The 18,417-nt window shown below is 36.0% G+C and overlaps 1 protein-coding gene and 1 pseudogene across 9 annotated transcripts in view; both read right to left on the minus strand.

Annotated features, from left to right (window-relative positions):
* SUGCT (succinyl-CoA:glutarate-CoA transferase) overlaps positions 1-18,417 on the minus strand; it is a 756,457-nt gene that overhangs the window by 536,942 nt on the left and 201,098 nt on the right. The gene's annotated exons all lie outside the window — the stretch shown is intronic.
* Positions 4,278-7,496, minus strand: LOC113258171 (E3 ubiquitin-protein ligase RNF13-like; annotated as a pseudogene).

Consider the following 18,417-nt stretch of genomic DNA (forward strand, 5'->3'; position numbering starts at 1 on the left):
AAGTTACTTAACCTCCATGGGTTCTAGTTTCCCTGTCTGAAAAAGGACATGAACTAGAGCAGCTCTCTCAATACAAACATGTCAATATATTATATAGTATAAAATATGTATTCCAACCAGAGGAAATACAATTCTCCTTACCCTTTGCCTAGTAACTCTCAGTGTTTTTTCAGAGCTCAACCCATCATCACTTCCACAGAGAAATTTCCCTGATGACCATGACTACATCAAATCCCTTCACCTAATGCTCTCACAGCGCTATAAATCTCCACTTTGCAGGTCTTAAGATAGCGACCATTTTTATTCGTTTCTGTATTATTTAATTAAAGTCGATCCCCGTATATCCCCTCTACATTCAATAAAATGAATAAATGAGTGTAATCTATCTTAGAATATCAATCTTACAAAGAAGTATTTTTTTCAGTCGTTTTCTTTGTAACTTATATTAACCATGTATGTTCAGCACTTAAATACTTTTCAAAGATGATGGACAAAAGCTAGGTGATCACAACTTCAAAGAGTTAATGTAGCTTTCAAAGCATCTAATTTGACATTTCATCAAAGATTATATATTCAAAGAATATGGTCTCAGACATTTCTAAGCATGAAACCTAAATTAAATTCTCTTTTGTTTTATTTCAAGCTTTTTGCTATTTTCATCTGTATTTTTTCTCTATTTAAAAGAAATGTATCTATAAAACAACTCATTAAATGTGTATTCTTGGATCGTTAGGTAAAAATGCCAATTTAGAGATTCTATGTATGATACAGAAAGTAAACCCCCTATTATAAGCAGAGAATAAAAACAAAAAGGTTTCTTTGTAAATAGCCACAATTTAATATTTGATTTTTACTTTTTTATTTATTTTTTTTTAAAGATTTTATTTATTTATTTGACAGAGATAGAGACAGCCAGCGAGAGAGGGAACACAAGCAGGGGGAGTGGGAGAGGAAGAAGCAGGCTCATAGCGGAGGAGCCTGATGTGGGGCTCGATCCCAGAACGCCGGGATCACGCCCTGAGCCGAAGGCAGACGCCTAACTGCTGTGCCACCCAGGCGCCCCTAATATTTGATTTTTAAATCAACAAATAAAAATTAAACAGATTTAATTAGTTAAATGAAATATCAATGAAATCACCTTTTACAAATGCAAATCTTTTATGTGAATAATAAGGAAAGACTACAATTTGTCTTAAGGACAAAATGCTAATGAAAGAAGTAGGAAATAAACTTTGAATTGCTCAAGTTGATATGAACATTTGAAACTTACTGGTTTCTTTATCTCATGAATATATCTGAATTAACACAAATATAGTAGACTTAATAAGCTGTAACACTTTATTCCTCGCTATGTCCACATAAGCTATTACCGTTAGCACTATAATTATGAGTTAAAGGTATGATCTTAGACACAAAGTCAAAGCTTTGTATCTTCTTTCACATGTTCCTTTCTAAACACTTGGGGAGTATTCTTTTCCATAAAATGGAGAAACTGACTGAAACTAGTAACCCATGACCTCTTCCTATCCAATAAAGTGGAGTGAAGTGCCAAATCCTTGAGAGTGATGTTCTCTCAAGGGACAACGTAAGATGAGCTAAGCTCACTTCCTTCCACCTAAAAATAGCTCTTCACTTTTTTAATCATAAATATATGAAGAGTATAAACATGTGAAGAGCAAACCTACAAGCAATAAAATTCTATTCCTGACAACATAATTCTGAGAGTCACTAGATTATGCAAGATCCTGAAAAATGTATTCAGTCTATCAGAAAAGCCACATGCCCATAAAACTCTTAGAACAGGCTACCCAGGGACATATGAAAGTAAATATACGACAGGGCAGTGCTTATATGTAAAATATCTTAGGTGTTTTTTGAAAAATAATTCCACCACTATTAAATAAGAGTCCATATCTTAACTACCAGACTCAAGAAATTTCTAGGGTTATACAATACCCGCCCCCCCTTGATGGTAGGAGTTACAGTTACTCCAGGTCTATGTAATCAGCAGCACTTGCATGATGTGTTACATGAATAAGTTCAGTTCATCAACCTCTTCTAAAATAACTGTCCAGGAATGCCTGGGTGGCTCAGTCAGTTAAGCGTCTGACTCTTGGTTTCAGCTCAGGTCATGATCACCGGGTACTGGGATCAAGCCCTGTGTCAGGCTCCATGCTCAGGAAGGAGTCTGCTTCTCTCCCTCTCCCTTTGTCTCTCCCCCTCCCCTCAGATGTGCGCTCTTTCTCTCTCTCTAAAATGAATAAATAAATAAATAAATAAATAAATAAATAAATAAATAAATCTGTCCAAAGAAAAAAATGTAAAATAAATATAAACACAAATGATTAGCATGAAAAAAAGACCACTCACTGTTTTGTTCCTTAACCAAAATCATTTTTCCAGATGTTGTGTAGTTATCTGATTTGATGGAATTTTTGTGTGATTTTTTAATAATTAGGATATCTGGTACAGTGAGAGAGACAGGGGAATGACATATTACGGACTTGCCAATATAATCCTCAAGGTATTACATTTCATTACATCCACAGTAGGACAACACCACTGGGTCTAGGGTGTCTCCTGAGACATGGAAATAATATCATACTGATTTAAAAATTACTGAATTTTATTTTTTCTGAACAACCAATCAATAAATTTAGGGTTTTCTTGTGGGGAGGGGGTTATTTTGTTTTTTACAAAAGCAAAACTGGTAATGTTTTGTAGATGGGGTTTTTTTTAAAGGAATTGGAGTTTAAAAGAACATAAAATTGTAAAGATGACATATTCCCATCTTAATATTTTATCCATGTGAACAAAAGAAAACGTACTATAGGACTTGGGCTAACAAATCTAAATAATACAACTGCCTTATAACATTCCTGCACAAGTGAACTAAAAATACAATTTACATATTATCAAAAGTTTCTCATTGCTATTATTATTACTACTACTACTATTTCTATTATTTATATATTACATATCCAGCCACATTCAGGGTCATACAGACCTGCAGCATAATACTATTATAAGAATCGAGTTGACTCTTGAAGAATCAAATGGCTTGATGTAAAGAGTTAATACAAAATGGATTCTATCTCTCATTTTTCTCAACACGTTCCACTACACTCCTCCTAGTGAGAAGAAATATTAGTATATCCTACGTGGAGATGGCATTGCCTCAGAGGCACAAATTAGGTGTGACTACAGCAAGCAACTGGCCTCACTAACAAACTACAACCAGAAAGAAAAGGCTACACACACATTTATTTTTTAAAACCCAAATTCTCATTTGACAGACATTTGCTATTTATTTTAAATTAAATAATTCTGTATCATTTCAAAAAGCCAGTACAAAGAAGAAACTGAATCACTAAACTTCTATCCCTAAAACTTAACAAAATAAATACAAAAAGGAAAAAGAATGAAAATGTGCAAGCAGCAGTCAAATGGAGGAAGACAGCAATAACACCACGGGTTTTGGTAAGTGCCATCAGAGACCAGAGACTGAAGATTTAGGATATCAACCTTCAGCTCCTTTCATTATTGTCAAGAAGCACTGTAGAGATGAGAGAAACTGAATCCAGAAAATTCTGAAACTTCTTACTGATATTCCCCAATCAGGAATGAAATAGAATCTAGGGGATGAGATGCAACCCAAAGAAAAGGCCAGTAGGAATGTTGGGGGGGGTGGAGGAAAGGCCAGTAAAAAGGCCACTCGAAAGCAGAGCATCTAGTCCCTCCAGAGTAAACCATAAATACAGCAAGCGTGACTCAAAGGATGCGCCATTTGGCAATCCCCTGTTTAGGAGGCAGGCTACACACTCTTCATTACCGCAAAAAAGGAACAGAAACAGGGATTTACAAAAAGAAAAGAGAAAGAAAAAAGAAATCATGCTGAAACTATAGTGGAGTCATGAGGTGAAACTATTGTGAAGGTCTCTCCCCTCCATCCTTTAAACACACTTTACCTAAGGGGCGCCTGGGTGGCTCAGTCAGTTAAGCGCGTGACTCTTCGTTTCAGCTCAGGTCATGATCCCATGGTCCTGGGATCACCTGTGTCGGGCTCCCTGCTCAGCGGGAAGTCTGCCTAAGGATTTTCTCTCTCCCTTTCCCTTTGCCCCTCCTCCCAGCTTACACACTCCCGCTCTCTCGCTCTCTCTCTCTGTCTCAAAAAATGAATAAATAAAATCTTTAAAAAAAAAAAAAAACCACTTTAACCAAAAGCCACATGTTGGAGTGACATCAAAAAAAAAAAAGGAAGGCTAAAGACCCCAAAAATCCTCTCCTCCACATAACAATAAAATCGTTGGCAAAAATAGTCAATAACTTTTTCAGGACTCTGAAAATTAACGAAAGGCTTGAGGCAATCCAGAAAAACAGCTGAATCACAGAACAGTGAGCTTTATGGCATTTTAACTTGACCTGTTCCCATCCCCCAGCTCCCAGCTACACAGTAGCCTTGAAAATCAATAGTCTGCAATCACGGTGAAAAACAGCAGTGTAGCAGCCACTAGGGGATACAGAATGGGGTTGGAACTTTCCAAGCCTCATTAACAGATAATTGTATTTGACCTATCTGGAAGACCCCATTTGGAAGGCTTTTTTATTAAGTTTTTTAAAATTTTAATTCCAATATAGTTAACATACAGTGTTGCATTAGTTTCAGGTGTACAAGATAGTGATTCAACAACTGTAAACATTACTCATTGCTCATCACGACAAGTGCACCCTTTACGGAAGGCTTCCCTCAGTGTGAACAGCCCTGTCTCTTGGGGCATTTGTTAATTGTGTAACATCACTGCTGACTGAGGCAATGGATAACAATTAGGGCAAACAAAAGACTAAGCAAAAAGCTTATCAAGGGAAATTCGGGGAATGAAATGTCCATAAGGAGCTTTGAAAAACCTGAAAATATTCCTAGAAATCTAAAAGGTCCATTCACATGTATAAGGCTGTTCGCTTGCCCAGGGCTGTGCACATGCTCAGAAAAGAGCTGAAAAGACCCTGGTTCTCAGCTGCGACTGACCTTGAAGCTCTGTGCAAGCAGGAAGTGAAGAGGAAGGCAGACTTGTCAACTGCCTGGCTGAGTGTGAAAGACATATGGCCCAGCACACACACGGATCCCCTCAGCAGGAACTGGGAAACTTATTGGTTCCAGGCATTTATGCAAATCTCTGTCCAATCATTAACTGGTCACCTGGCTAACACTGGTCACACACAACAAAGAACACAGACCTTACAGATTTAGCTCAGAAAAACCATTAGGCAAACAGCAACAACAAATCCTAAAGAGAGAGAAGAGTCTGATTTTCAGACTTGCCACAAAACATTTTTTTTCAAGTCCTCAATCTATCCTTTATTCACATTTTAACATGAAAAATTTCAAATACAGAGAAGAGTTGAAGAAAGTTTATAATAGCCATATATTCAGTACCTAGAATCTACAATTAGCATTGTACTGCATTTTTATCACCCACCTATCCATCCCTTTATCTACCCATCGATACACCTCTTTTCCTCTTCATTTTTTATAGTGCACTTCAAAGCAAGTTGCAGATAATCAGTATCTGCCCCCTCAAATACTTTAGCATATGTATCATTACTTAGAGTTTAATGTTTTTTTAGGTTTTTTTTCCCGTAGGTAAAATTTCTATACAGTGAAATGCACAAAATTTAAGTATACAGAAATCTAAACCTCTCTCAAGATACAGAACATGACTTACCCCAAAAAGTTCCCTCATACCCTTCTCAGTAAATCCCTCACCCTTTTTTAGCCCCCAGAAGCAATCACTGTTCCAATTTTTCTACCCAGGTTATCTTTACCTTTCCCAGACCCAACCATATAAATGGACTCATACAATATGTACTCCTTTATGTAAGGTTCCTCTCACTCAATACAATGATTTTTAGAACCATCCATACTATTTTTTAAATATATTTAACATTAATTCACCTACTTCATGAAAATGACTATCAAGCTGAGACAGATGTGCACTACAATAAAGAAAAGAATTAGGTAGCATTCCAAAGGAAGACTAAATTCTAGAACTAAGAAAATATGGCCCCTTTTACATATGTGAATTCATCTTTCAGGGAATTAGCTGATAATTCCCCTATGAAGACAGATGGAATGTCCATTTATTTAGCACATCAGTGTTGTTGGATCCCATGCTAACGAGGTCATCAGAGTCAACACTGTGAACTATGGCTGCTTCGTATCCTGCTCTCTGTGCATTTAAAACCGTTACATCAAAATTATAATCAAGTCTTCTAATTAACACAACGAAAGTGCCAGTGAATTGTCTTTCAGTGGTGGAGGCATTATGGGTTCCTAGGCATTCTCTGGTTTTGAGTTAATCAAAAAACCCTTTAAACCTTCAGCTGGAAGTCTATAACCAAATCTTACTGGAAAGTCATCAAATATCCTAGATGTATTTTCAAAACTATATGCTAAAATACCTGCTTCTACAGATAGTAGGTTTAAGAATGCAAAGAGCTGGACAGTCAAGATGGTATAGACTTGAGTGCCCGACAGAATGAGCATCCCTATAGAGAGCAGCATCTCACTAAAATCACCAGACCGGCTAATGGGACGAGAATGAAACCTCATCCCCTCTGCATGGTGTCCAGGCTGAGATCCAGATGGATAGAACCAAGACCCACCAATGCCTTAGATAGCATCCTGGTCACATTGTTAGAGATACAAGCAGCCCAAAGGCTGAAAGCAAGAACCCAGTCACCTGGCTGGGAGCCATGTCGACAACAGCACTTTGGGCCTGACATGCATCATCCCCAGGACTCAGCAAAAGTCAAACCTGCCACATAGTATATTAAATGTGCAATTTACAACAACAACGAAGATGAAATATGCAAAGAAACAAAATTTATGGCCATTCACAATGAAAAAAGCAGTCTACAGAAACTATTCCTGAGGAAGGACAGACATTGGAATTACTGGACAGACTTGATTAGTTTGCTATGGCTGCCATAACAAATGATCAGGAACTTCGTGGGTTTAAACAACATAAATTTATTCTCATATAGTTCTGGAGCTCAGAAGTCTGAAACTGAGGTTGGCATCCACATTCTCTCCAGAGTCTCTAGGGAAGATTCCTTTCCTTGTCTCTTCCACCTTCTGATGACTGCCAGCACTCCTTGGCCTGAGGCTATATCACTCCAATCCCTGTCCCCATCTTCATTGTTTTCTCCTATTTTGTGTATCTCAAAACTCCCTCTCCCTATCTCTTATAAGGACGCATGTGATTATATTTAGAGCCACCCCAGATAATCCAGGAAAATCTCCCATCTCTCAAGATCCTTAACTTATTCACATATTTTGCCATATATTACTCTTCTGCCATACAAGGTAGGCTCCATGGATTAGGACATGAATATATCATCAAAGCCACCATTCAGCCCACTACAAAAATTTAAATCAGCTATTTAAAATATCTTCAAAGAATGAAAAGAAACCATGGCTTCTGAACTAAAGTATGAAAGTGATGTCTCACCAAATAAAGAATATCAATAAAGAAACTGAAATTTTAAAGAGAACCAAATAGAAATTCTAAAGTTGAAACTTACAATAATATAAATTAAAATGCACTTAGAGGAGCTCAATAGTAGATTTGAGCTGACAAAATAAAGCAAAGTTGAAGATAGGTCAATTCAGATTACCCAGTCTGAATAGCAGAAAGAGAAAAAAATGAAAAAAAAAAATTTAAAGACCCTCGGAGACCTGTGGAACATAATCAAGTGTACCAATATAGGCATAATGGGAATCCAAAAGGAAAAAGGAGAAGAAAGAAAAGAGAGAAAGAAGAGATGAAGAAGAAACAAAAAGAGAGAAAGAAAACAAAACAAATTTAAGGAATTAATAGCCAAAACACCCTATCTTTGATGAAAATATTTTTTTAAAATCCACCTATACATCCTAGAAGCTCTGTGAACTCCAAGTAGGTTAAATCAAGAGTTCCACACATAGAAATATCATAATCAAACAATCAAAAGATAAAGACAAAGAAAGAATCTTGAAAGCAGCAAGAGAGAAGAGACTGATCACATAGAGGACCTCCTAAATAAGATTAACAGCTGATTTCTCATAAGAAACCATGGGGGCGAGAAGATAGTGGGATGACCTGTTTATTAGTGCTAAAAATAAAGTTAAATGTCAACCAAGACTCCTGTATTGGGCAAAACTATCCTTCAAATATTAAGGATAAATTAAGATAAAAAATGAGAAAATCCATTGGAAGCAACCTGCCCTACAGAAAATACTACAGAGTTCTTCTAACTGAAATGACAGGACATTAGAGAGTAATTCAAAATCATATAAAGAAATAAAGAATACCAGTAAGTCAACTACATAAGCAAATATAAAAGACAGTATAAATGTATCTTCATTTGTAACTCTTTTTTTCTCCTCCTGGTTTAAAAGACATCTGCATAAAGCAATAATTATAAGTCCATGTTGATGGATATACAATTATAAAGATAAAATTTGTATGAAAATCACAGCAAAAAGGAATATGGAGAAAATGGAGCTGTAGAAACAAAGTTTTATAAAATATTGAAATGAAGTGGCTATAAATAAATAAACTAGATTTTTTTTAAGATTCTATTTATTTATTTGAGAGAGAGAGAGACTGTGTGTGTGCATGCAAGCTGGGGGAAGGGCAGAGGGGGAGGAACAAGCAGACTCTGCACTGAGCATACAGCCCTACAGGGGGCTTGATCCCACAACCCTGAGATCATGACTTGAGCGGAAAAACAAGAGTCAGATGCCTAACTGTACCTAACCCATGTACCACCCTAAACAAGATATTATGGGTTCACATGAAAAAGTATTCAAGATATATTAAATGAAAATTGCAAATGGCAGAATCATATTTCTATTATAATCAAAATAATTTTGATAACAAGCAGATAACTAGTTAACTATCTAAAAAGATAAATAAAACCAATGACAGATATATACCACATAAAATTTCTAGAAAAATATGTAAGAATGTATTAATAGTGATTAAAAATGGAACTGGGGGAAGGAAAAATTCTACTTTCTCTTTACAGTCTTTTCTGTCATTTAAACTTTCTACCTTCAAAGTGTATTCATTATACAATTTTTTAAAGAATTAATATTCTACTTCGGCAGTATGAAACTTTCATCAGATATATACATAGATATATCATATATATATGAAATCCCTTGTTGCTATTACACATTAAATTCCTGTTACAGTACATACCTTAAAAGCATCTTCCATACCCTTCATCTGACATGGGAATCTATGGTACATTCTCTTATCAATACCCATCGTATTTTTTCCTTCAATTTATTCCAACTATCTATTCATTTGCAGATACTTATTTAAGGATCCATTCTGTTGTGGAACTAGATTCTGGGTTCATAATCCCTGTCCTTACAAAATTTACATTCTCTGAAGATACTGTGAGGTACATTACTATGAGGGAATGTTACTACAAATATGTAAGTAGACAAAATAATTATGAATTGATTAATGCTGTGGTGAAAATTAACAACAGATAAAAAACAGAATAAAGGTGGAAGGAACTTATTTTTTAGATAGGGCTTAGATAGGAACTTACTTTTTAGATGGGTCAGATACAACCTCTCAAAGGAGGGATAGTTGTATTGATAGGTAAAGAATTTAAAGGATAAAAACAAATCAGTTCCATCTTCTCCATCAGAGAAGAACATTCTGTGCAGGAAATAAAGCATGTGCAAAGGCCCTGAGGTGGAAAAGAAGTCCACAATTTCAAAATACAGATATAGATATAAATACAGATATAGATATACATAGGTAATTACTCATAACCTTATTTCTCCTCCAAAGGCTCAAAAGTCCATTGGAAGAAAAGAAGTAATGTCCCCCACAAAGTATCCAATCAAAGAGACTTGTGCCTTAATTAGGTATCCCAGGAAACAATCTTACGTATATGCAAAAAAAAAAAAAAAAACCTGATTGTACCTTTCTACTCTTCTCTTGCCCCTTAAAAAATTTATCAATAAAATAACATACTTCCAGTGTCCCATAAAAGTGTACTAGTAACATCAGCCAATGTTCAGAACAATACTCAGGACCTTACCTCACTTACTATGATTCCTTTTCCAAGCTCAGAAGACAGGTTTTTGACCCTGTCTACACTAGTGCTGTCCCAAGAAATTGGACCTACCTCAATTAAGCTTGAAATTTCAGGAACTCAGCCTCGTAGAACACAATATAATTCCTACTCACTGGGACTGTGGCCAACTCATCCAACCTAGATTTCATGGAAGAGGTGGGAGCAGTTGGGGGATATACAAGGACAAACAGCATCCATAATCCGGTCCTTAACAATTTCCTACCAAAGTTCCCTAAATAAAAACCTATGCTCAGCCCAGGTAATTGCTCTCTATGTTCACCTTCATGTTTTCCTCCACGTTCTTGTTCATGTGATTCATTCAGCTCAGGACTGCATATTCAAAGGACATCAGAGTCTGAGCAGACATTTATAAGTGAGTGCAGTTAGATAGGAGAGTAATGAAGACTGAGACTAGAAAATGCTTTTTCTACAGAAGGCATTCAAATTCAGACTTTTTAAAAAACACCAGACTAGTCATACCAAACGCATCTGTAGGCTGAATCCAGTTAATGGATCACTCATGCAGTATGTGACATCCCTAGTTCCACACATCTAGATTTTGCCTTTTCCATTAAGGTTTTCAAGTCTTGCCTCTCCCATAACATGTGTGCTGATCCCTTTAATATGGACTAACACTGTCTCTGTCTCCAATTGACAGAAAGAAAAAGTAAAGAATATGGAGCCAGACGACTTGAGTTAAACTCACGTGCTCACCTGTGATTGAAGGTAGTATCTCTGACCCTCAGTTTCCTCATGTGTAAAATAAGATAACACCTACCTCAGGTGGTCACTTTGAAGGCTAAATCAAAAGATACATGCAGTTGGCTAGCAAGATGGCAGAGGAGTAGGAGACCAGGAATTCAGCTAGATATCAAACCATTCTGAACACGTGCGAATTCAACAGGAGAATTTGCAATCACCAAACCAGCCCTATAAGAAATATTGAAAGGGGGGGGCGCCTGGGTGGCACAGCGGTTAAGCATCTGCCTTCGGCTCAGGGTGTGGTCCCGGCGTTATGGGATCGAGCCCCACATCAGGCTCCTCCGTTATGAGCCTGCTTCTTCCTCTCCCACTCCCCCTGCTTGTATTCCCTCTCTCGCTGGCTGTCTGTGTCTCTGTCGAATAAATAAATTTAAAAATCTTAAAAAAAAAAAAAAAAAGAAATATTGAAAGGGGTCCTCTAAGCAAAAAGAGAGCCTAAAAGTAACATAGACCAGAAAGGAACAGAGACAATATACAGTAACAGTCACCTTACAGGCAATACAGTGGCACTAAACTTATATCTTTCAATAGTTACCCTGAATGTAAATGGGCTAAATGCCCCAATCAAAAGACACAGGGTATCAGATTGGATTAAAAAAAAAGCAAGACCCATCAATATGCTGTCTGCAGGAGACTCATTTTAGACCCAAAGACACCTCCAGATTTAAAGTGAGGGGGTGAAAAACCATTTACCATGCTAATGGACATCAAAAGAAAGCTGGGGTGGCAATCCTTATATCAGACAATTTAGATTTTAAACCGAAGACTATTAATAAGAGATGAGGAAGGACACTATATCATACTTAAAGGGTCTATCCAACAAGAAGATCTACCAATTGTAAATATTTATTCCCCCAACATGGGAGCAGCCAATTATATAAGTCAATTAATAACAAAATCAAACAAACACATCGACAATAAAACAATAATAGTAGGGGACTTTCACACCCCCCTCACTGAAATGGACAGATCATCTAAGCAAAATATCAACAAGGAAATTAGGGCTTTAAATGACACACTGGACCACCAGATGGACTTCACAGATATATTCAGAACATTCCATCCCAAAGCAACAGAATACACATTCTTCCCTAGTGCACATGGAACATTCTCCAAAATAGATCATATCCTGGCTCACAAATCAAGTCTCAACCAGGACCAAAAGATTGGGATCATCTCCTACACATTTTCAGACCACAATGCTTTGAAACTCAAACCCAAACACAAGAGGAAAGTTGGAAAGAACTAAAATACACACGGAGGCTAAAGAGCATCCTACTAAAGAATGAATGGGTCAACCAGGAAATTAGAGAAGAACTAAAAAAACTCACAGAAACAAATGAAAATGAAAACACAACTGTTCAAAATCTTTGGGGTGAGTAAAGGCAGCCTTAAGAGAGAAGTATATAGCAATATAAGCCTTTCTCAAGAAACAAGAAAGGTCTCAAATACATAACCTAACCCTACACCTAAAAGAGCTAGAGAAAGAACAGCAAATAAAGCCTAAACCCAGCAGGAGAACAAAAGTAATAAAGATCTGAGCAGAAATCAATGAAAGAGAAACCAAAAGAACAGTAGAACAGATCAACGAAACCAGGAGCTGTTTCTTTGAAAGAATTAATAAGATTGATAAACCCTTGGCCAGACTTATCAAAAAGAAAAGAGAAAGAACCCAAATAAATAAAAACATGAATGAAAGAGGAGAGATCACAACCAATACCGAAGAAATACAAACAATTATAAGAACATATTATGAGCAACTATATGCCAACAAATAAGACAATCTGGAAGAAATAGATGCATTTATAGAGTTGCATAAACTACCAAAACTGAACCAGGAAGAAATAGAAAACCTGGATAGACCCATAACCAGCAAGGAAATTGAAGCAGTCATCAAAAATCTCCCAACAAACCACAGCCCAGGGCCAGATGGCTTCCCAGAGGAATTCTACTAAACATTCAAAGAAGAATTAATACCTATTCTTCTGAAACTTTTCCAAAAAATAGAAATGGAAGAAAAACTTCCAAACTCATTTTATAAGGTCAGCATTACCTTGATCCCAAAACCAAAGACCCCCATCAAAAAGGAGAATTACAGGCCAATATCCCTGATGAACATGGATGTGAAAATTCTCACCAAAATGCTAGCCAATAGGACCCAACAGTACATTAAAAGGATTATTCACCATGATCAAATGGGATTTATTCCTGGACTGCAAGGTTGGTTCAACATCTGCAAATCAATCAATGTGATACAATACATTAATAAAAGAAAGAACAAGAACCATATGATCCTCTCAGTAGATGCAGAAAAAGCATTTGACAAAGTACAGCATCCTTTCTTGATTAAAACTCTTCACAGTGTAGGGATAGAGGGTACATACCTCAATATCATAAAAGCCATCTATGAAAAACCCACAGCAAATATCACTCTCAATGGGGAAAAACTGAGAGCTTTTGCCCTGAGGTCAGGAACATGGCAGGGATGTTCACTATCACCACTGCTATTCAACATAGTACTAGAAGTCCTAGCCTCAGCAATTGGACAACAAAAGAAATAAAGGCTTCCGAATCAGCAAAGAAGTCAAACTCTCACTCTTTACAGATGATATGATACCTTAAGTGGAAAACCCAAAAGACTCCACCCCCAAAACTGCTAGAACTCATACAGGAATTCAGTAAAGTGGCAGGATATAAATCAATGCACAGAAATCAGTTGCATTTCTGTACACCAACAACAAGACAGAAGAAAGAGAAATTAAGGAATCAATCCCATTTACAATTGCACCCAAAACCAAAAGAAACCTAGGAATAAATCTAACCAAAGAGGCAAAGAATCTGTACTCAGAAAACTACAGAATACTCATGAAAGAAATTGAGGAAGACACAAAGAAATGGAAAAACATTCCATGCTCATGGATTGGAAGAACAAATATTGTGAAACTGTCTATGCTACCTAGAGAGATCTACACATTTAATTCAATCCCAATCAAAAAAATACCATCAACTATTTTCACAGAAATGGAACAAATAATCCTAAAATTTGTATGGAACCAGAAAAGAGCCTGAATTGCCAAGGAAATGTTGAAAAAGAAAAACAAAGCTGGGCACATCACGTTGCCTGATTTCAAGCTATATTACAAAGCTGTGATCAACAAGACAGCATGGTATGGGCACAAAAACAGACACATAGATCAATGCAACAGAAGAAAGAGTCCAGAAATGGACCCTCAACTCTCTGGTCAACTAATTTTTGACAAAGCAGGAAAGAATATCCAATGGAAAAAAGACAGTCTCTTCAACAAATGGCATTGGGAAAACTAGACAACCACATGCATAAGAATGAAACTGGACCGTTTCCTTACATCACACACAAAAATAGACTCAAAATGGACGAAAGATCTAAATGTGAGACAGGAATCCATCAAAATCCTTGAGGAAAACACAGGCAGCAACTTCTTTGACCTCAGCCACAGCAACTTCTTCCTAGACACACCGCCAAAGGCAAGGGAAGCAAGAGCAAAAATGAATTATTGGGACTTCATCAAGGTAAAAAGCTTTTGCACAGCAAAGCAGTCAACAAAACCAAATGACAAACGACAGAATGGGAGAAGATATTTGCAAACAACATATCAGATAAAGGGTTAATATCCAAAATCTATAAAGAACTTATCAAACTCAACACCCAAAGAACAAATAATCCAATCAAGAAATTGGCAGAAGACATGAACAGACACTTCTGCAAAGAAGACATCCAAATGGCCAACAGACATATGAAAAACTGCTCAACATCACTTGGCAACAGGGAAATACAAATCAAAACCACAATGAGATACCACCTCACACTAGTCAGAATGGCTAAAATTAACAAGTCAGGAAACGACAGATGTCAGCAAGGATGCGGAGAAAGGGGAACCCTCCTACACTGTTGGTGGGAATGCAAGCTAGTGCAGTCACTCTGGAAAACAGTATGGAGGTTCCTCAAAAAGTTGAAAATAGAGCTACCCTACAACCCAGCCATTGCACTCCTGGGTATTTACCCCAAAGATATAAATGTAGTGATACAAAGGGGCACGGGCACCCCAGTGTTTACAGCAGCAATGTTCACAATAGCCAAACTGTGGAAAGAGCCTAGATGTCCATCGACAGAAGAATGGATAAAGAAGATGTGGTATATATATATATACACAATGGAATATTATGCAGCCAACAAAAAATGAAATCTTGTCATTTGCAATGACGTGGATGGAACTAGAGGGTATTATGCTAAGCGAAATAAGTCAATCAGAGAAAGACAATTATCATATGATCTCACTGATAAGTGGACTTCGAGAAACAAGGCAGAAGATCACAGGGAAAGAGAGAAAAAAATGAAACAAGACGAAACCAGACAGGGAGACAAATCATAAGAGACTTAATCTCAGGAAACAAACTGAGGGTTGCTAGAGTGGAGGGGGGGTGGGAGGGATGGGGTGGCTGGGTGATGGACACCAGGGAGACTATGTGCTATGGTGAGCGCTGTGAATTGTGTAAGACTGATGGATCACAGACCTGTAACCCTGAAACAAATAATATATGTCAATAAAAATATATTTTAAAAAATAAAATACGTGCAAAAATCACCATATAAATATTAATTCAAACTGCAATTGTTGATTTTCCTCATCCTCAACCCAGAAATAGCTTTTGCTTAGGGCTAGATTAATTAATATCCCTCTTTCCTGGATCTTTTCCTGTATAAACACTTGCCCAGCAAAGTACCCGACACATTTTATTAATGTTTTGTCTTATGGTTTATATGGTAGCACCATGCATCTCTAATATGGTGCCATGTGACTCAGATGCTTCACTAGGAGCTTCAAGTCTTACTTCACAGTAAAACATAAAAAAAAATTTTTTTTAATTACCAGAACATTTTAGTATTTGACCAGATACAAAGAGCGGCCTACGTATATATGCCGATAAACTGCAGACATAAAAAGAAAAAATTAATATAGCTATTTTGTACCTACCCATGTGAACTCTTTATGATAATGAATTCAACTTGCATATACTTTTTATCTACAGAATATTTGAAACATCCTCACAGATTTCTATTACTCCTGTCATTGACTCATTCCTATTAAAACCAGTTATCTTGTCAAAACCCCTGAAAATACTTTCCAAAAGTGATTTGCCACAAACAGAATGAGTCAATCACAGATAAATCACTTGTCTATCTCTGCTGTTACTTACAAAAATAAATTTGCATTCGACTTCCAATATCAAGGACAATCAGAAATACACACATATAGACAGACTGACAGCCATGGACACTCTGTATCTTCCTGATTTAAATATGAGGACTTCCTTGTATTATATTCTTTCTACATACTCTCCCAATGAACAATTCTCACATTCGAAATTAATATGCTCAGATTATGAGCATATTATTAACTTAAAAATCATTTTAAAATCTCATAATGCTTTACAGGGATAAAATCTGTAAAACTTTAGGATTACCTTTCAGTAATCTAAATGTGATATAAATCTTACTCTATTATAGTGAAGTGGAAAACCACAGAATTAAATACCTGTTATTTCTAGAATCATTTAATTTCTCCATACAAAGTAAAAGGAGACAAAAATGGGACTTTCTAACTTCAAATCACATCACCAAGGAATTCACACTATTACAGTTTTACTCCTTCGGGTTTCACTGATAGTATTTTCCACTGTGAATTCTCTGAAATTATTTAGTAATAATTACTGCTATGACATACAATTAAGCCACATGACATAATTTTTATATACAGTATAAATTTTTACTTTTAGAGTTGGCTTTTGCAAACTAATAATCCTCTCTGTCTTTATAAATTTGTGTTACAACTTATTTTTATGAAAAATCAATATGGATTTGAGATTATGAATTCTTAGAGAACAGCATATCTAGGTTATTTGCACTGAATCTTTCAGTTATTTGATTCATGATATATCTGCTCCTTATAGTTACATTTATTGCTGTGTTCTAAAACGAATAGTACCTTTTCTTGTAAATAAACATTCTTCATGGAATATTCTTTTTTCTTAGAAAGCATTCCCTATGACTGTTAATTTTCTCTTTCAAAGTTTAAATAGATGTTGGTTTAGTGGCCTGAATAATTTTACAGATTTTTTTCCATTGGCATCAAAAATTAATTCTTATATTAAAAATGAAAATAATATTTGAATGGTGTTTTCCAGCTGAGAAAAATCTATATCCATCAGGAATATATATGTGCCAGGAAAATCAGAAGAAGCAAAACTATGAAAGATATCCCTATACACATGGTAAATAATGTAGAAAGAGCTCAAAAGAAAAAAGTGTCTAAGATCAGCTTTGGCTCATTTTAAAAAAAAAAATCAGTTCATGCATTTGGTGTGGAAATAAGAGAAAAATATGAAAAGAGTTAACCATTCAGTATGTTTCAACAGTCAGTTTTATTAATCAATTGCACAGTGCTTTGTGAACATTAATTAATTAAAGATGTAAGGTCTATGATCTGCAGTACATTTTGTAATGGCCTCAATCAGTCTTCAAAATGCCAGATGACTAATAAGAAAAAAGCAGACACCTGACAGATGATGTTACAAAAACTGTCTCCATGTGAATCCACCAGCTCTTCAACTCTTATTCCATTGCTGGACTTATAAGAAAACAGGAAGAGCGTCAGAAAAAGAAAATTCAAAAACAAAACTTAAAAAAAAAAAACCAAAAAACCCTCGAGCCAGTAAGACCATGTCAAAAACACACACACAACCCTGGATCTCATTTGAAGCATGTTACATAATCCTGATTTTTTTACAAAACACATTGTACTCCTCAACCTATACTATTTTTAACACACACATATATACACCCCCAAGCAAATAATTATGTTTCCTGTTTATTTAAAAGAATTATAAAGAATTTCCTGTGAACATGATTTTTAAATTAGGGAGGAGAAAATCAAAAGATTCTTTTCTTCCCATACCTCAGGAAATGAAATGGAAGTTTTGTTAATAATATTTTTGAATATCAGTACAATGCTGAATGTTATCTCTGAGCAGTGATGATTAAGGTACCAAGGAAACAATACCAAAAGTCTTTAACTACTGAAAATAAATATCTTCTAAAAATATTAAATTTAATGAATCTCTGGTGCATAGCTGAGACTTCTTAGTAATATTTTTAAACAATGTGTAATATTTTGTCAAGTTCCCAAACATACTCAGCAGGAGAAAGAAAACAAAAAATGATGAATTCATTATCTACATTTTTTTAAATTACTTTAGAAATTTGAAGTGCGTAGGAAATTATGCCTTGCCTTCATCTGACTCCACACCTCCATTCCTGAAGGTTAACAACTGACTGTTTTGGTGCAGTAACCTTTCCTAGTCTTTCTCCACTGGCATCATTGCTTATTGTCTATGTCCTCACAAGCTGTAGGAGAAATCAAAATAACAAATCAAACAAAGCACTGAATGCAAAGCATAAAAAAAGAGTTCCTGGTT

This window comes from Ursus arctos, unplaced genomic scaffold (assembly GCF_023065955.2).
Source record: "Ursus arctos isolate Adak ecotype North America unplaced genomic scaffold, UrsArc2.0 scaffold_3, whole genome shotgun sequence".
NCBI lineage: Eukaryota > Metazoa > Chordata > Mammalia > Carnivora > Ursidae > Ursus > Ursus arctos.